Source organism: Notamacropus eugenii, chromosome 4, assembly GCF_028372415.1.
Source record: "Notamacropus eugenii isolate mMacEug1 chromosome 4, mMacEug1.pri_v2, whole genome shotgun sequence".
In the NCBI taxonomy this organism is placed as follows: Eukaryota; Metazoa; Chordata; class Mammalia; order Diprotodontia; family Macropodidae; genus Notamacropus; species Notamacropus eugenii.
The window spans coordinates 181,861,000-181,878,874 of NC_092875.1; the positions used below are offsets into that span (position 1 = coordinate 181,861,000).

Sequence of the window (17,875 nt, forward strand, 5' to 3'; positions counted from 1 at the left end):
AAGATGATTTTCCTTATTTTCCTGAATACACTGTGAGATGATGATGTATGTTGCTCAGAGATATAGATGTATGCTCAGATATATTCCATCAGGTCTCAATGCAGTTATACTCTACAATGGCCAAACAGCACAACATGGAATAAAATAATTTGTGTCTCTTTCAGGAGTTCAATGAAGGTTGTTAAAATTTTTAAATACAGGCACAATTTCTCACTGAAATCTCTTACAATGTTCACTATATTCGTGGGAAGCCTTACAGTTTCTCTATACAGATGTGCCTGTAGGGTTATTCTAACTCTAGATGGAGGATTGATGTTTATATTTGATGGCCCAGGTGCTGCTAATTAGAAGTCTGTATTCCTCATTGTAGCTCAATACACAGACTCCTACTTGTCCACAATCAAGGCAGTTGCTGAGGCCAGCCAACCCCGAGAGGGTCACTTAAAATAATCAGACTTCAACAATGGGTAATCTTTAAAAAGAGAAGTACTTAAACTATGCCACCCTCTATAATTTGAAGACAAACAGAGATATACAGTTATCCCTGCCACATCATGGGGGTTTAGGGCACAGTGCCCCTGTAATCCGGAAAACCCATGTAAATTTTTTTGACTGTCCCTTTGTGCCAGAGAAGTTTGATTTTTCAAAAAAATAAATTAATTTATTTGGTTTTGGTTTTCAACAATCACTTAAGTCTTAAATTTTCTCTCCCTTTCTCCCCCTTCCCTCCCCAAGACGGTATGCAGTCTTATATGGGTTCTACACAAACATTCTTATTAAACACATGTTCATATTCATCATGTTGCATAGAAGAATTAAAACAAATGGGAGAAACCACAAGAGAAATCAAACCAAAACTCAACATAACAGAAGAGAAAAAGGGTCTGCTTCATTCTGCATTCTGATTCCATAGTTCTTTCTCTGGATGTGGATGGCATTTTGCCTCAAGAGTCTTTTGAGAATGTTTTAGGTCCTTTGCATTGCTGTGAAGGGTTAAGTCTATCAGAAACTAGCTCTACCAGATCTCAAATTGTATTATAAAGTAGCAGTCATCAAAACCCCTTGGTACTGGCTAAGAAATAGAAGGGTAGATCAGTGGAATAGGTTATTTTTCTTTCATGGGGTATTTACAGTACTTTATTTTCAGCCTCCATTATTCGAAGGGGAGTTTCCTCACCTGAGAGCTCTCAATAAATAAATTTCAGTTAAAAATCACAGGTTCAGAGTCTACTTCCTAATTCTAAGTTATTTGAAAAGTCAAATGTTCACATGGTTTTTAAAAAGTTATTACAAAAAAAATCCTTTCCCCAAAGATCTTACTGTTAAAATTTTTTGGACTACACATTGAGATAGATTTTGATGAGGCAGTAAAAGCTAGTAATCCAAGAAAAAGAGGATATGCTGGAAAAAAAGAAAGAAAACAGTTGTTGAGATTTTTTCTCATGTCACATATGACGTAAGAGATAAAATACAGGATGCATAAGAAAACAAAATAAAGTCATAAAACTAGGTAGCAATTTGAGTGACATCCCATGAGAAAATTAAATAATATGTCAGATAGATTTACTGATGTATTATTTAAGTCCTCTATTTCCTTTTCATGTGTATATGATTGGCATTCTGCCAGTACTTCTCTGAAAAATAAAAGTTACAGAAGTTCTAAGCATTTGAATTTTAATGTGAATTATCCTTGCCAATCACTGCCAGTGACCACAAATCAGCCAGAGTATTTGGAACATTTCCTTTCAAAGATGATGAAGCATTTGGAGCTGAAAATGGTCGTGAGACTGGGTTTAGTATTGTGATTCCAGGAGAAAAACCAGTCCCCCAGGAGCAGTTTGAAGCACAGCTCCATATAATAAAAGAATAAGATGAGAAAGGTAATGAAGAAGCATGTAGAGTTCACATTCTGAATTTTCCATAGGTAGACTAGTTGCTTTGTTACATTCCAATCTTTATCAGTAGAGGTAAGCAAAGTAAATGATGCAATGACAAAATGCAAGTTTTTCCTCCTCTCATGCAGCTTAGAATCCAGCAGGTATCTTTTTAACAGGTATTTTTTTTCTCCTCTAATCAGTGTAACATGTTCCACAAACACTGAAAGGGGGTAGTTTAGACCTTTTTGATAAATTAGTCTTCTCCTGTCTAATTAACTGTGATTTCATACTTCATTTTTTTTTTAGTGTTTCAAATACTAAAACCATTAAGCTTAAATAGTTTTACATTCACATATAAAATACACGTATGAATGGGTTTTTCTTTTTTTCTCTCTCATTTTGGATTATTTAGAGCTATCATTCCCAAAGTTAATGTATTCGATTTAACTTTTCTCAAATATTAAATGACATAGTTAGTTGGAGATTCCCAGTAATTGTTTCCATGAAATTATTTAGGATGGGATATAATTGCCCTGCCAGGGATTACTTTTTTAATATTGCTATTTGAAGCTCCACAAATTAAGATAATTGTCTCATATTCACGTTTAAATATCTATGCCAATTTTGTTTCATTAGATTTGTTTGACCTGTGGTGTATACAGTTATCTCTTCCTACTCTCTGGAAGTTCAGTTAATCTTTTCATTTCTGTGCATTTCTTTCCATGTGATCATATTCTGTCAACCTCTGAGGTAACTGAAAGTTTTACAGTGAATGTCCAATTAACTGCTGGAGTATTATCTATGCACCTTGCTCTGATGTTTCTTGGTTTAAGCAGAGTAGTAGCTTATTGAGTTGCATGACGCAGATCTCATTTACTTTGACTTCCCTATGCAATATGGCATCAAGGAAGAGGATCTTTTCCTACTTCTGAGACAGTCCTGGCAGTGGTTTGGCAAACAAAGAGTTAAGTTGTGTTCTCTCTGTCTTTTGAGATAATCAGTTTGATTTTGGCTTTTTTGAAATTTATTTTGTCCTCTCGTTCCCTAACTCATGATTCTTTGTCTCTGAACTCAGTTCAGAAATTCACCTCTCCTGTAATGAGTAGAATTTAGAAATACAGTTCTCTTGTTAGTCACTTTTTTAGTCTGGTAGTTAGTTTCAGGAAACACAAGCTCAATTTCGGTTTAATGAGTTTGTTATACAGATATCTTCCCAATGATACAAGTCTTTGTCACACAATTCTTTTTGATGATAGAGAGGAGACTTGTAATTCCATTGGGAAAATTAACTCTCTTGAGCAGTGCTGGTTAGTACCTTCTTTGACATTAAGGTTCTCTCTCAGAGAACTGATAGACCACTGAAAGGGTAAGTGATTTCTTAAGAGTCACAAAGGCGATATCAAAATCAGGGATGGGACTCTAGCTCAGGCTTTCCTCATTCTGGTGCCAGCTTTCCATCCACACTGCTTCTCAAACTTCATTGGTCTCTCTCTGATTTCCTGCCTCTGAAACCTTTGGTTTTTGATTCCCTGTGTCTATCAGATAAAATGCAAACTGAAAAAAAAATGTGCTATAACCTTTATAAAAAAAAAAAACAACCCAATACTTAGGGATCTGCTTATTAAAGGCTGTTAATATTCAGACACTTTTACCTCGGGACAAGAGATTCCATAGGCTGATGACAATAAATCGTGACAAAAGACAAAATAGTAGGCAACAGGAATTCAGAAATATAGATAGTAGTATATGGCTTCATTGGAACCAAGAAGAGAAAACAAAGACTCCTTTGCTTTCACAAATTGTGAGGGTGGGTATGAGGGCCTCAGTCTATTCTGGGAGTTTTTGTTACTTACTATTACCCAGATAGACATTTCCCCTCCCTAAATTCATTTATTCTAGAATAGATTATGTGGTTTTTTTCTTCATTCTGGGCAATTTTTGGCTTACTTTCCTGCATGTTGGCATCCAGTTACATAGTCTAAAGATGTTAAAACCAGGTGGCCATAGGATAAAGTACAAAGTTAAAAAAAATTTCCAATAGTTCAGCAAAGTAAGTCACATTCCAGCCAATGTTTGGGAGATGAAGGAGTGCTGGCTACTAAGGACCTTGACAGTTGGGTTCTAATCAGCCTTAATTCTTCCAGCTCATTTTCACTTTCATTTTCAAGCCAAACTGTTCTATCAGTTAGTCTGCATATTCTCCTGTCCTGCATTACCTCTATGTGCCCCTTCAGGGCATATTATCATTTCCACATTTCTGCGGAAATCTCTCTCTTCCCTCAGAAACTTTCTGAGATGTAAACTTCAGGAAGCTTTCCTGCATTTTACTAGACTTGCTGACTAATTATTTCCCATTATATTGATTTGTTGTTCTGTTAAAAAAGATTAAAGGTATACTTATTATAAAGATTATCGACTAATGTTACAGAGCACCTACTACTACGTATATGAAAATGTAATCCATCCCATGGTTTACTAAAATTAGACCCAACAGCCATTGCTTTCTGAACTTTTCAAAAAGAGAACCATAGAATAAATGTTAAATAGAAACAAAATGAATTAAATGGTAAATATTCAGTTACCCCAAGTATCCATGAGTTCATTGGTTGCGACTCTAGTCTAGATGTTCTGAAATTAAGCCCAATTTCCCCTGCCCACCTTGTCTAAATTATATACAGTCTTCTTCATTCATTTTTTGAGGAAAAAAACTCAAAAACAAAAGACAAACCCCATTAATTTATTGTCAAACTTTGAATGATGACCACACAAAATACAGTCATAAGAATAAACATTGCTCATTTCTAGCAGCATAGGCTCTCTCTTTCTCCTAGAAACTAAACAACTGTTCCAGTTATCAGTAGCAATTGAAGGGTTTTCTTGCTCAGTGCCTGAAAGAAAAAAAAAGAGTGCTAATGTTAGAGTCATATTAGGCAATCTGTCTATACTCTCTATACGAGAAGATGATAATTAATGGACTTTTTTAGGCAAGTTGGATGAGTAAAAACATTTACATTGAAATTAGTTTTCATACCTATATTACTGATGTATGTAGAGTAGATAGGAGGTAAAACAATGTGTGTGGAGCTGTTTTGGAAGTACCTATTTTAAAACTTTTTTCAGTTGGGAGCAGCAGTCTTACATCTACCTCAGAATGTTCTGAGCCTGACCAATACCCTCGATATCCCCCCTGATATTCCCTGCTATTGCATCTACTGTCAAAGATCAGCTGATTTTGAATGTCCTAAAGGAAGACCTGGCATCCTGCAAAAAGATCATTGTTGTTGGGGTTGGTACAGTTGGCATGGAATGCGCCATTAGTATATTAACAAAGGATTTGGCTGATGATCTTTCCCTAGTTGATGCAATAGAAGACAAAATAAAGGAAGAAATGATGGATCTCTAAAATGTCAGCCTTTTCCTCAAAACATCTAAGATTGTTTCTGGCAAAGACTGCAATGTGACCGCTAACTCAAAACTGGTCATTTTTTGGTTGGGACATGTCTACAGGAGGGAGAAAGTCGTCTTAATTTGGTCCAGCATAATGTGAATATCTTTAAAATCAACATTCTCAATATTGTTAAATACAGCCCAGGGGCAGCTAGGTGGTGCAGTGGATAGAGCACCAGTGCAGGAGTCAGGAGGACCTGAGTTCAAATCTCACCTCAGACACTTGACACTCACTAGCTGTGTGACCTTGGGCAAGTCACTTAACCCCAACTGCCTCATCCTGGGTCATTTCCAGTCATTCTAATGAACAATCTGGTCACTGGATTCAGATGGCTCTGGAGGAGAAATGAGGCTGATGACGTGCACAGTCCTCCCTTGCTCAAAACAAAGTCAAGTGCAAGTCATGTCATCATTTCTCTGATGGCATGGTCTTCTTTGGCAATGAAAGATGAACACACATAGTACCTTATTTTAAAATTTGGGTTGATATTATACAACACTATACATATATTTTATGCATTTTAAAGTTTCTAGGCTTTTCATGTGTTATCTACTGGCCTTCACATGTCATCTGTGGTTTCCACAAAACTCCCCCAAAATTATGATTTAATTTCTTATGCCAATCCTTCATATGTCGAAACCAGGATAGGGAAAGTCAAATGTGGAAGGGATAACTGTAAAACACCAAAGTTGCCCACTATACTCTCCCTAGAAGATAGTCACTTTGAGGGTCTGCTGAACAAATATTTTCACCTTGGACCTTCTTTCTCTGAGTAACTCATAGCAATGTCATAGAGGATCAACATCTCCTGGCTTTTCATGATGTGACTTTTCTCTTCCAACTGAAAGCTGAGCATCTATGGAGAAGCCTCTGCTCTGAGAAGAGCCTTGTTTTTCAAAATCTTATTTTTGTTGATACAATTTATTTTGATATCACCTGCATTTTTCAATATATAGGATCCCATTCCTTTCCACTCCCCGAGTATATAACCTACACTTGTCAATAAAAAAAGAAAGAAAAAAGCAGATAAAGAAAACCAAGAACATACAATTGTGCCTTATAGAATATGCAATGTTTCATATTCGTATTCTCCTCTATGTCTAAAGTAGGAAGACACAGGTGGTTTTGTTTTGTTTTTAAGACTCCATCTTTCCAATTGCTCCCAAGTTATGCAGAGACTACCCAAAGGTTCAATTCTACTACTCATCAGCAGAGGAATTCTGACTTCTTTTTCTGCCCCAGGAAGGTTCAATCCTTCTTAGGCAACCTACTGCGTCCCTGCTCCTGGGGACTCATCGTAATGCCAGGCTTATTGCAGACACCTGATTGAGGGCTACCTGATTAGTTAGCCCACCACAGCTCACAATTCTAACCTCAGCATCTCTGTTCTTGGAATAATTACAAGCATGCATTATTACACCAACACATGGGCATTTTTTCAACATTTCTCAAGGTAGATCATCACAATTGCATAGTGCATAGTTTTGTTTCATTATTCTTTCCCTTGCATTGTTTAGTAACTGCATATTGTTTTCCCAGTTTTACTCGGTTCATTCTGCATTAGTTTACATGAGTCTTTCCATGCTTCTCTGACTTCTTCATATTTGTTGTTTCTTATGGAACATTAATATCCCATTATATTTATTTACTCCAATTTGCATAGCTATTCCCCAATTAGTGAACCTTTACTCCGAAAAGCATGCTACTAAAGAAATGTCCCTACAGGTTTTCATATCTGACTCTGAAACAAATAACTAGAACTCAGGATAATCCATGAGGCAGTCTCCAAAACTGGAAGCAGAATCTCAGAATTCAATCTTTTTTTTTTTGGCTGGGGGAGACCATCAGGATTAAGTGACTTAGCCCATGATCACACTGCTAGTAAGTATCTGAGGTTAGATTTGAGCTCAGGTCCTCCTGACTCTAGGGCTAGTGCTCTAGCCACTGAGCTACCTAGCTGCCCCCAAAGTCTAATCCTAGATCTAAGTTCATGAAAGGAAGCAGGAAGGAACCAGGAACTAAAAATCCAAAAATTCCCCTCTTAGGCTCTCTGGGAAAGCTTTAGACACTTGTCATGTGCTTCTCTGCAAGCCATTATTTTTTGCTCCTGAAATAGAGAAAGGCATAAATCCCCTCCATTCCTCGCTATTGTACTCCAGTCTAGAAGTCCAAAGAATAGAAAATTTCAGGAAAACAAAAGGGGGGAAATGGTGAGTCATTTTACAGTTCGCTTTTACAGACTATAAAGAGAGAGACTCCAACAAAAAAGTCATTCTCCTGAGCCTCAATAAACCAGTTTTTCTTAGTCACTGAGTACCAATTTGAAGAGTTCCCTCTGTCTATTCAGGTAGGGTTCCTTTACTTAAGGTCCAAAGATCAATTGCACAAATAAAGGCCATCATCACCATGATTCTAGTACTCTAGGTCACTTAGTGCCCTCCCATCTCAAAGATTTCCTTCTAAAACAGAAACCTGAAGGCCTAGGAAACCCACTTTTCTTATGGAAGGGGTGGGTGGGAAGGGAAGGAAAAGGAAATAAGGATTTAAACACTGCTTACCATGTGCCAAGTACTCTATATCTATCTCATTTGATCTTCACAGTTGTGAGATAGGTGCTGTTATTATCCCCACTTTACGGTTAAGGAAATTGAGGCAAACAGAAGTTAAGTGACTTGCCCCAAGTCATAAAGCCATAGTAAGTGTCAGAGGCCAGCTTTGAACTCAGGTCTTCCTGACTCCAGTGATGGTAGTCTATCCACTGTGCCACCCAGCTCTTCTGAGAGTCTTTTGATTGAGATTGGACAACCCCTGTCAGGGAGGTTGAAAAGGAATTTCTTGGCTTGAGTAGAGATTGAACTAGATGACCTCAGAGATTCCTTTGGGCTATGAATTTCTCCAAAACTTCCAGAGGACACATGCCCCATAGGTAGCAGAGAAAAGGAACTAGAAATTTTAGTTCTATGTAAATGCAAATGGTAAGGTTAGAGATTCTCCATAGATCAACTTTTGCTGGCTCAAGACTGATGTGTGGTAGAAGAGATCAAGGATTAAACTAAGCACAGGTTTGTTTGGGTTTTTTTTTTTTTTTTGCAATCTCATGAAAGAGTATTAAGTACAGAAGGTTTTCCCCCCAAAAATAGATTATTTCATTCCAATAAAAATAATAGCAGTTGGTCCGACAGGGGGCAGAGCCAAGTTCTCCCCTGACAGCCCATAAAATACCTGTAAGAAATGACTCTAAACTACATCTAGAGGAGCAGAAACCACAAAATGACAGAATGAAAGAAATTTCTATCACAAGACAGCCTGGAAGGCTAACAGGAAATGTTTATCACACTGTGCAGCCCAGCCTTGGCCACACAGCACAGACAGGACTGGAGCAGTCTTCAGGGTGCAGAATCCTGGGTGGCAGTTGCAGTTCCCAGATTACTCAATCCACAAATGCCAAAAACAGCTACAAAGGTCAGTGAGAAAGCTCTCTCACCTGGGTGAGAAGGGAGCAGGGTCCTGCCCTAGCCCCAGCCCCAAGAGGCCCCAGGTGGTGGCAGTGTCCATTTTTGGAGCCCTCAGCCTAAAGACCCTGGGGAAATAGAGCCATTGATCTGGATCTCAGACCTGAGTGGTGATCCTGTGGTGAGGAAGAGCACTGGCTGGTGGAGCTGGTAGAGGCTCTGGAGAGGGAATTCTTCTCACAGATCCTGGGCAGAAAAGCTTGTGGTTGCTCCCAGTCCAGAGTACAGGCCAGGAGAGAAGTAACCCCACCTCCCTTGATTGTGTCACCTTGGAGGAACTGAGAACTTACAGCACTACACAAGCATTTTCATAAAAGTATAATAAAGAGATAATTGCACATGAAACAACAAATCTATTATGTACAACTTGCTATTCCTTGTAAATATGTAAAAAGTTTATCATGTAAATTTCTTTTTTTTCTTTTTTTGTTCTTCCATCCCTCAGTCCAGACTTAGAGATGGCTACCATTCGATACAAATAGTTATGTAACATATAGCTATTATAGTTATAGATGTATATGTATATATATATATATATAATCATTCTATATATACTTCTATTTGTCAGTTCTTTCTCTGGATGCAGATAGTGTCTTCCTTTATGTATCCTTTGTAGTTAATTTGAGTATTTATAATAGTCAAAATGATTTATTTCCTCAAAGTTGCTCTTAAAATAATATTACTGTTATTGTATACAATGTTCTCTTGGTTCTGCTAATTTCACTTTTCATTATTTCATGCAAATCTATCTAGGTTTTTCTAAGATCATCAAGCTCATCATTTCTTATAGCACATTCTTATAGATGCAGAAAAAGCTTTCGACAAAATACAACACCCATTTCTATTAAAAACACTAGAGAACATAGGAACAAAGGGAACTTTCCATAAAATAATAAGCAGTATCTACCTAAAACCTTCAGCAAACATTATATGCAATGGGGATAAGCTAGATGCATTTCCAATAAGATCAGGGGTGAAACAAGGATGTCCATTATCACCACTGTTATTCAATATGGTACTAGAAATGTTAGTTGTAGCAATTAGACAAGATAAAGAAATTGAAGGAATAAGAAAAGGCAAAGAAGAAACTAAGTTATCACTCTTTGCAGATAATATGATGATATACTTAGAGAATCCCAGAGATTCAAGTAAAAAACTACTTGAAGTAATAAACAACTTTGGTAAAGTTGCAGGTTACAAAATAAACCCACACAAATCTTCTGCATTCCTATATATTAGCAACAAAGTCCAACAGCAAGAGATAGAAAGAGAAATCCCATTTAAAGCTAGGGTGGACACTATAAAATACTTGGGAGTTTACCTGCCAAAACAAACCCAGGAACTATATGAACACAACTACAAGACACTTTTTGCACAAATAAAGTCAGATCTAAATAAGTGGAAAAACATGTGTTGCTCATGGGTAGGCTGAGCTAATATAATAAAAATAACAATTCTACCTAAATTAATTTAATTTAGTGCCATACCAATTACACTATCAGATAATTATTTTCTGGAGCTGGATAAAATAATATCAAAATTCATCTGGAAGAACATTCTTATAGCACAATGTGATACAGCACATATATCACAGCATTGTGGTATATGATCACAATCATATATCAACACATGTTCAGCCATTCCCCAATTTAAGGGCATCCCTGGAATGTCCAGTTTTTTGCCACCACAAGGGAAGCTGCTATAAATATTTTAGGTTCTTTTCCCTTTTCCCTAATCATCTTTGGGAATAGATCTAGTAGTGGTATTGATACGTTACAGGGTATAGACAGTTTGATAATTCTTTGAGCATAATTCTCTCCAAAATGGTTGAATCAGTTCACAGTTTCACCAACAATGAATTGGTGGCCCAAATATTCCTTATCCCCTTCAACAGTTGTTGCTTTCCCCTTCTATCATTTTAGCCAATCTGATAGGTGTAAAATGATTTTTCAATGTTGTTTTAGTTTGCATTTCTCTACTCAATAATTACTTAGGGCATTTTTATATGACTATAAACTATTTTGATTTCTTCTTTGGAAAACTGTCCATATCTTTTGATCATTTACTAATTGGAGAATGACTTATATTCTTATCCATTTGATAAAGTTCTTTATATATTTGAGATATGAGAAAATCATCTGAGAAACAGTCTATAAAATCCCCCCCAATTTTCTGCTTCTCTTCTGATCTTACCTTATTTGTTTTATTTGTACAAAATCTTTTAAAATATAATGCAATTGAAATCATCCATTTTATACCTCACTCTGCTCTCTATCTCTTGTTTACTCCTAAATTGTTTGCCTATCCATAAGCCTGATAGAAAATATGTTCCATGTTCTTCAAGTTGTCTTGTAATATCTCTATTTCTAGGTGATATATCCATTTTGACCTTATCTTGGTAAATGGTGTAAGATACTAATCTATGTCCAATGTCTGCTATACTGTTTTTCCAACATTTTAAAACCAAATGATGAATTCTTATCCCAAAATCTAATATTAACACTTGTCAAATACAAGATTACTATATTTGTTTCCTGCTGTAAATTGTATGTCTACTCTATTCCATTGATCTACATTCCTATTTTCTTAGCCAGTACCACATAGTTTTGATAATTTTTGCCTTGTAATACAGTTTAAGGTCTAATAATGCCAAACCTCATTCCTTTATATTTTTTCATTAATTCCTTTGATATTCTTGACATTTTGTTCTTCCTAATGAATTTTGTTATTATTTTTTTAATTCAGTAAAATAATTTTTCGATAATTTAATTAGGATGGTATTTAATATATAAATTAGTTTATGTAAAATTATCATTTTTATTTTACTGACCCTGTCTACCCATGAAAACTTAATATTTCACTAATTATTTAAATCTGATTTTATTTGTATAATTTTTAAAATCTTTTTGTTTATATAGTTCCTGGGTTCATTTTGACAGATATACTCCCAGGTATTTTATACTGTCTAGAGTTATTTTAAATGGGGTGTCTCTTACTATGTTTTCTTGTGGGGTTTCATTTGTGATTCATAGGATTGCGAATGATGCATGTAGATTTACTTTGTATCCTGCTACTTTGCTAAAATTATTAATCATTTCAACTAAATTTTTAGCTGAATCTTTGGGGTTTTAGAAGTATATCACCATGTCATTTGCAAATAGAAATAGTGTTATTACTCATTTCCTATTCTGATTTCTTCCATTTCTTTTTTTTTCTCTTATTGTTATTGCTAGCATTTTCAATAAAATACTGAATAATATTGGTGACAGTGGGCATCCTTGTTTCATACCAGGTCTTACTGAGAAGGCCTCTAGCTTATTCCCATTTCAAATAATGTTTTTTGATGGTTTAAATAAATATTTTTTATCAACTTAAAGAAAAATCCATTCATAACTATATTTTCAAGTGTTTTTTAATAGAATTTAGTATTGTACTTTGTCAGAAACTTTTTCTGCATCTATTGCTATAATCATGATTTTTTCCCCTTTATTATTGATGTAATCAATTATGCTAATAGATTTCCTTATGTCAAACTATCCCTGCATTCCTGGCATAAATCCCACCTGGTCATAATGTAGCCTTTTTGTAATAGATTGTTATAATCCGTTAGCTAGTATTTTATTTAGGATTTTTGCATCCATATTCATGCATGAAATGGGTCTGTAATTTTCTTTCTTTTTAAGAAAACTTTCACTCTTAACATCATTTGGATTTCCAATATGATCACTCTTAATCATCTTGACCTGCAAGTTTGCTATTTTGTGTAGTTAAATGCCAGCAGGTATTTATTGATATAGTCTATGTCTACGATCATGGCAATTCAAATGTAACTTTTTATTCATTCCATCAATATTTATTAAGTCCCCATATGATCCAGGCAGTATGTCCTAGGTACTGACCACGCATAGGCAAAAGTAAAAATGAAAAGGACTGCCTATCCTCAATGAGCTTACATTCTCTTGGAGGGGAAAATGAACAGAGATTTTGTAAATATAAAGCGAATGTATAAAGTCAATACAAAATAGTACAGGGATGGGCTGAGAATAGAAATTACAAGAAAATATCTCACCTCATTTAGTAGGTTGGTCCTTAAACTGAATCTTAAATAAAGTTGGCATTCTGTGAGGCAGAAGTGCCAGTCTATGCACAGTACAGAGATGGGAGATGGCATCTTATTTAGAGGGAATAAGACCTCTGTCTCATAAGAAGCAGATTTGACATTTGTTTTTCAGATTTTGGTTAATAAATGTATATGTGTGTATATACATATGTTTGTGTGTATATACATACATACATGTTTATACATACATGCATGTGTTTGTGTGTATATTTTTTCTTTACCTTGCATCCAATCAAATTAATTCAATAGATCATGTAAAGTAGTTACAAAAATTCAGAATTCTAAAAGAAAAAAGTTATTTTCGCACTGGGGGGCAATTTTAGGAACAGCCAGTAGGCAAGGTCTCTTAGAGAACTGTGAGTAGAGATCTATTCTGCTTTGTCATCAGTTCTGAAGACAATCATTATAGAGCATGTGCCATATCATTAGGAGATTGCTATAGCAACAAAGGATTATTATAAGGTAGTTGTCAGTTAATATCAGAGAAGAGCTATTAAAATAAAAATGTAATAAGACTAATACTTTCTATTTGTATTAAGCTTTTACTTTCAAAGTCCTTTACTTTTTATTATCTCATTTTATTTCACAGAGCTCTCTTGAATAGGAAAAGTCTTTAATTCTTTTAGCAGATAGTCAATAAGCATTAGGCACCTTCTACATGTGAAGCACTGTACAAAACACTCACAATACAAAGAAAGGCTGAAGACATTCTACTCTCAAGGAGTTCAGTGTCCAGTGGGGGAGACAGCAGGCAACAACTGTGTACAAAAAATTATATACAGTATAAACTGGAGATAATCAAAAGAAGGAAAGTACTAGGTGGAGTAATCAAAGTCCAAGGAAATGATAGGATTTTCCCTAAAGAAGGTTTGTCAGAGAGAGCCGGGGTTAAAATCCATGTTTCCTGAATCCTGGTCCTCATCTAGTTTTACATAACTGAATAATGTTAACATTCAATTGTCTAGTTTCAACAAGTTTTCTTGTTTGGGCACCATCATTTTCTGACCTGAAGGTGGCATAATAGCATAGATCTTTCTTTTTCCTCAGGCTGTTTCAGCCAAGGTGTTTAGTTCAACTTGGTCTCATACCTCGGCAGTACCATTTATGGCAAGGGGGAAAAAAGCGTACCCACAGAGCCCAGATCAAGTGTGGAATTTCTAAAACACCTCAGATAGCTCCATAAATTTGGAGTCTGTTCCAGGACCTCTCTTCGGGGCTCTAATTGACTCAAATAGAGACCTAAAGGACCCTGACTAAGTTTCTCTGTACTTCTGTGCTTAGACTGTGTCTTGGTCAGATCTCTGTCCCCTCAGAATGGCTGAGGGCACAAGAAGTTGACTAATAACTTGGCACATGATACTTTTCTGGCCCAGTGATACCCAATGGATCCCCCACCAGGGGGAGCTGCAAAAATATGACAAATCTACATGCAGCTAGCTTATGAAAAATTAAATGTTGACCCTGATGAGACAAAATAACATAAAGGAAACATGTTTTAGACTTCATACAGAAAAGTTCAGGGGATCAGAAGAGTAAAGTCATACAAAAAATGATGAACTGGCCTTTTCTTTCATACTTAGAATAATGTAAGCTACCTGTTATTCATCAACATCTTTGTAGGCTTGTGTTTAAATAAGTCAATGAGGTAGTGCAATGTGATGGAAAGAGAACTGGACCAGTGATTATTTTAAAAAACAAAATGGCATTGTAGACTTGGTTCTACCACTAAGTATCAGTGGGACCATGGGTAAATAAATTATTCCAAGTTCTTAGTTTTCTCATCTATTAAAAAATTATCGTGCACCACATAGGACTAGGCTCAAGTGAAATAATGTAAATACAATGTAATCCTGTGAAGTATAATCCTCACATTTTATTATTTTTCTATTTCGTCACTGAGCTAGTTTCCCTTGAGTCATGTCAATTTTTTGCTTGTGCCAATATCCTTCACCATTCTGGCCCCAGCTGCTTTAGCTGATTCTTGTCAGTTGCAGATTCTGAGTTCAGTCCTTCACAGTTTCAGTACCAACTACATACTGTTACATACTTATAACCCTACCAAGCTCAAGGTCTACAGAGACATTGTGTTGACCTCATTGTTGTATGCCTGTGAAACCTGAACAGTATATCAGCACCATGCCAGGAAATTGAATTGCTTCCATTTAAATTTTCTTAGAAAGTTTCTGAAGATCACCTTTCTCGAACTTAAGTGCTAAGCATTCAAATTCTACTGCAGAGAGAGCAACTGTGATGGACTTGCCACATTATTTGAATACCAAACACACATTTGCCTAGAAGACTATTTTATGGAGAACTCACACAAGGCAAGCTCTCACACAGAGATCAGAAGAAGGAATACACGGACACTTTAAAGGTCTCCCTGAAGAAATTTGGCTGGGGGGGCAGAGCCAAGATGTTGGAGTAGAAAGACACACATACGCTAGCTCCAAATCTACAGCCCATAAAACATCTGTAAAAAAGAACTCCCAACAAATTCTGGAGCAGCAGAAGCCACAGAACAACCAAGTGGAGGAGATTTCTGTTCCAGAGAGCCCTGAAAACCTCTCACAAAAGGTCCGTCGCGCCCCAGACCCGGAGCCGAGCCCAGCCCTGCCTTGGCCACGCGGCACTGAGAGGAGCAGATCCCAGTGGGCTTCAGGGACAAAATCTCCAGCGGCCACACAGGTCCCTCCACCCACAGGCCCCAAAGGTTGGTGAGAGGGTCTTCTCAGCTTGCTGAGAAGGGAGTGGGGTGCCCCCATAACTCAGGCCCCCTCAGGAGGCAGCAGCGGAGGTGGGAGCAGACCAGGGCTCCCCAGCCAGGCAGAAGCCAGGATCCATTATTGAAGGTCTCTGCATAAACCCACTGAGGGAACCGAGTCCCATGCGGCAGCCCTGCCCCCACCTGAGCACCTAAACTTAATCTCATGCTGAATAGCAGCCCCACCCCCGCCCAAAGCCCTGAGGCCGGGAAGCAGCATTTGAATCTCAGACCCCAAGCGCTGGCTGGGAGGATCTGGAGGCAAAGTGGGTGTGAAGAGAATACTCAGAAGTCAAGTCACTGGCTGGGAAAATGCCCAGAAAAGGGAAAAAAATAAGACTATAGAAGGTTACTTTCCTGGTGAACAGGTATTTCCTCCCTTCCTTTCTGATGAGGAAGAACAATGCTTACCATCAGGGAAAGACACAGAAGTCAAGGCTTCTGTATCCCAGCCCACCCAATGGGCTCAGGCCATAGAAGAGCTCAAAAAGGATTTTGAAAATCAAGTTAGAGAGGTGGAGGAAAAGCTGGGAAGAGAAATGAGAGAGATGCAACTAAAGCATGAAAAGCAGGTCCACACCCTGCTAAAAGAGACCCAAAAAAATGCTGAAGAAAATAACACCTTGAAAAATAGGCTAACTCAACTGGCAAAAGATGAAGGCTAATGACTTTATGAGAAACCAAGAAATCACAAAACAAAACCAAAAGAATGAAAAAATGGAAGATACTGTGAAATATCTCATTGGAAAAACAACTGACCTGAAAAATATATCCAGGAGAGACAATTTAAAAATTATGGGCCTACCCGAAAGTCATGATCAAAAAAAGAGCCTAGACATCATCTTTCATGAAACTAGCAAGGAAAACTTCCCTGAGATTCTAGAACCAAAGGGCAAAATAAGTATTCAAGGAATCCACAGATCACCTCCTGAAAGAGATCCAAAAAGAGAAACTCCTAGGAACATTGTGGCCAAATTCCAGAGTTCCCTGGTCAAGGAGAAAATATTGCAAGCAGCTAGAAAGAAACAATTCAAGTATTGTGGAAATACAATCAGGATAACACAAGATCTAGCAGCTTCTACATTAAGGGATCGAAGGGCATGGAATAGGATATTCCAGAAGTCAAAGGAACTAGGACTAAAACCAAGAATCACCTACCCAACAAAACTGAGTATAATACTTCAGGGGAAAAATTGGTCTTTCAACGAAATAGAGGACTTTCAAGCATTCTTGATGAAAATACTGGAGCTGAAAAGAAAATTTGACTTTCAAACACAAGAATGAAGAGAAGCATGAAAAGGTAAACAGCAAAGAGAAGTCATAAGGGACTTACAAAAGTTGAACTGTTTATATTCCCACATGGAAGGACAATATTTGTAACTCTTGAAACTTTTCAGTATCTGGGTAGTTGGTGGGATTACATACACACACGCGCGCACGTGCACATGCACATGCACATGCACACACACATAGAGACACAGTGAATTGAAGAGGATGGGATCATATCTTAAAAAAATGAAATCAAGCAGTGAGAGAGAAATATATTGGGAGGAGAGAGGGAGAAATGGAATGGGGCAAATTATCTCTCATAAACGAGGCAAGCAAAAGACTTTTTAGTGGAAGGAAAAAGAGGGGAGGTGAGAGAAAAACATGAAGTTTACTCTCATCACATTCCACTAAAGGAAGGAATAAAATGCACACTCATTTTGGTATGAAAACCTATCTTACAATACAGGAAAGTGGGGGATAAGGGGATAAGCAGGGTGGGGGGAATGATGGAAGGGAGGGCATGGGGAGGAGGGAGCAATTGGAGGTCAACACTTATGGGGAGGGACAGGATCAAAAGAGAGAATAGAAGTAATGGGGGACAGGATAGGATGGAGGGAAATACAGTTAGTCTTATACAACACGACTATTATGGAAGTCATTTGCAAAACTACACAGACATGGCCTATATTGAATTGCTTGCCTTCCAAAGGGAAGGGGTGGGGAGGGAGGGAGGAAGAGAAGTTGGAACTCAAAGTTTTAGGAACAACTGTCGAGCATTGTTCTTGCTACTAGGAAACAAGAAATACAGGTAAAGGGGTATAGAAACTTATTTGGCCCTACAGGACAAAAGAGAAGATGGAGACAAGGGCAGAGAGGGATGATAGAAGA

General features: G+C 37.2%; 1 protein-coding gene and 1 long non-coding RNA gene across 2 annotated transcripts in view; one reads left to right on the forward strand and one right to left on the reverse strand.

Moving 5' to 3' along the window:
- LOC140500821 (N-acetyllactosaminide beta-1,6-N-acetylglucosaminyl-transferase-like) overlaps nt 1-17,875 on the forward strand; it is a 139,189-nt gene that overhangs the window by 43,265 nt on the left and 78,049 nt on the right. The window lies entirely within an intron of this gene.
- Nucleotides 4,434-17,875, reverse strand: part of LOC140500824 (uncharacterized) — a 66,083-nt gene continuing 52,641 nt past the window's right edge. The window contains exon 3 of the long non-coding RNA XR_011965901.1: nt 4,434-4,765. This is a non-coding gene — a long non-coding RNA (uncharacterized lncRNA). The remainder of the gene's footprint in view (nt 4,766-17,875) is intronic.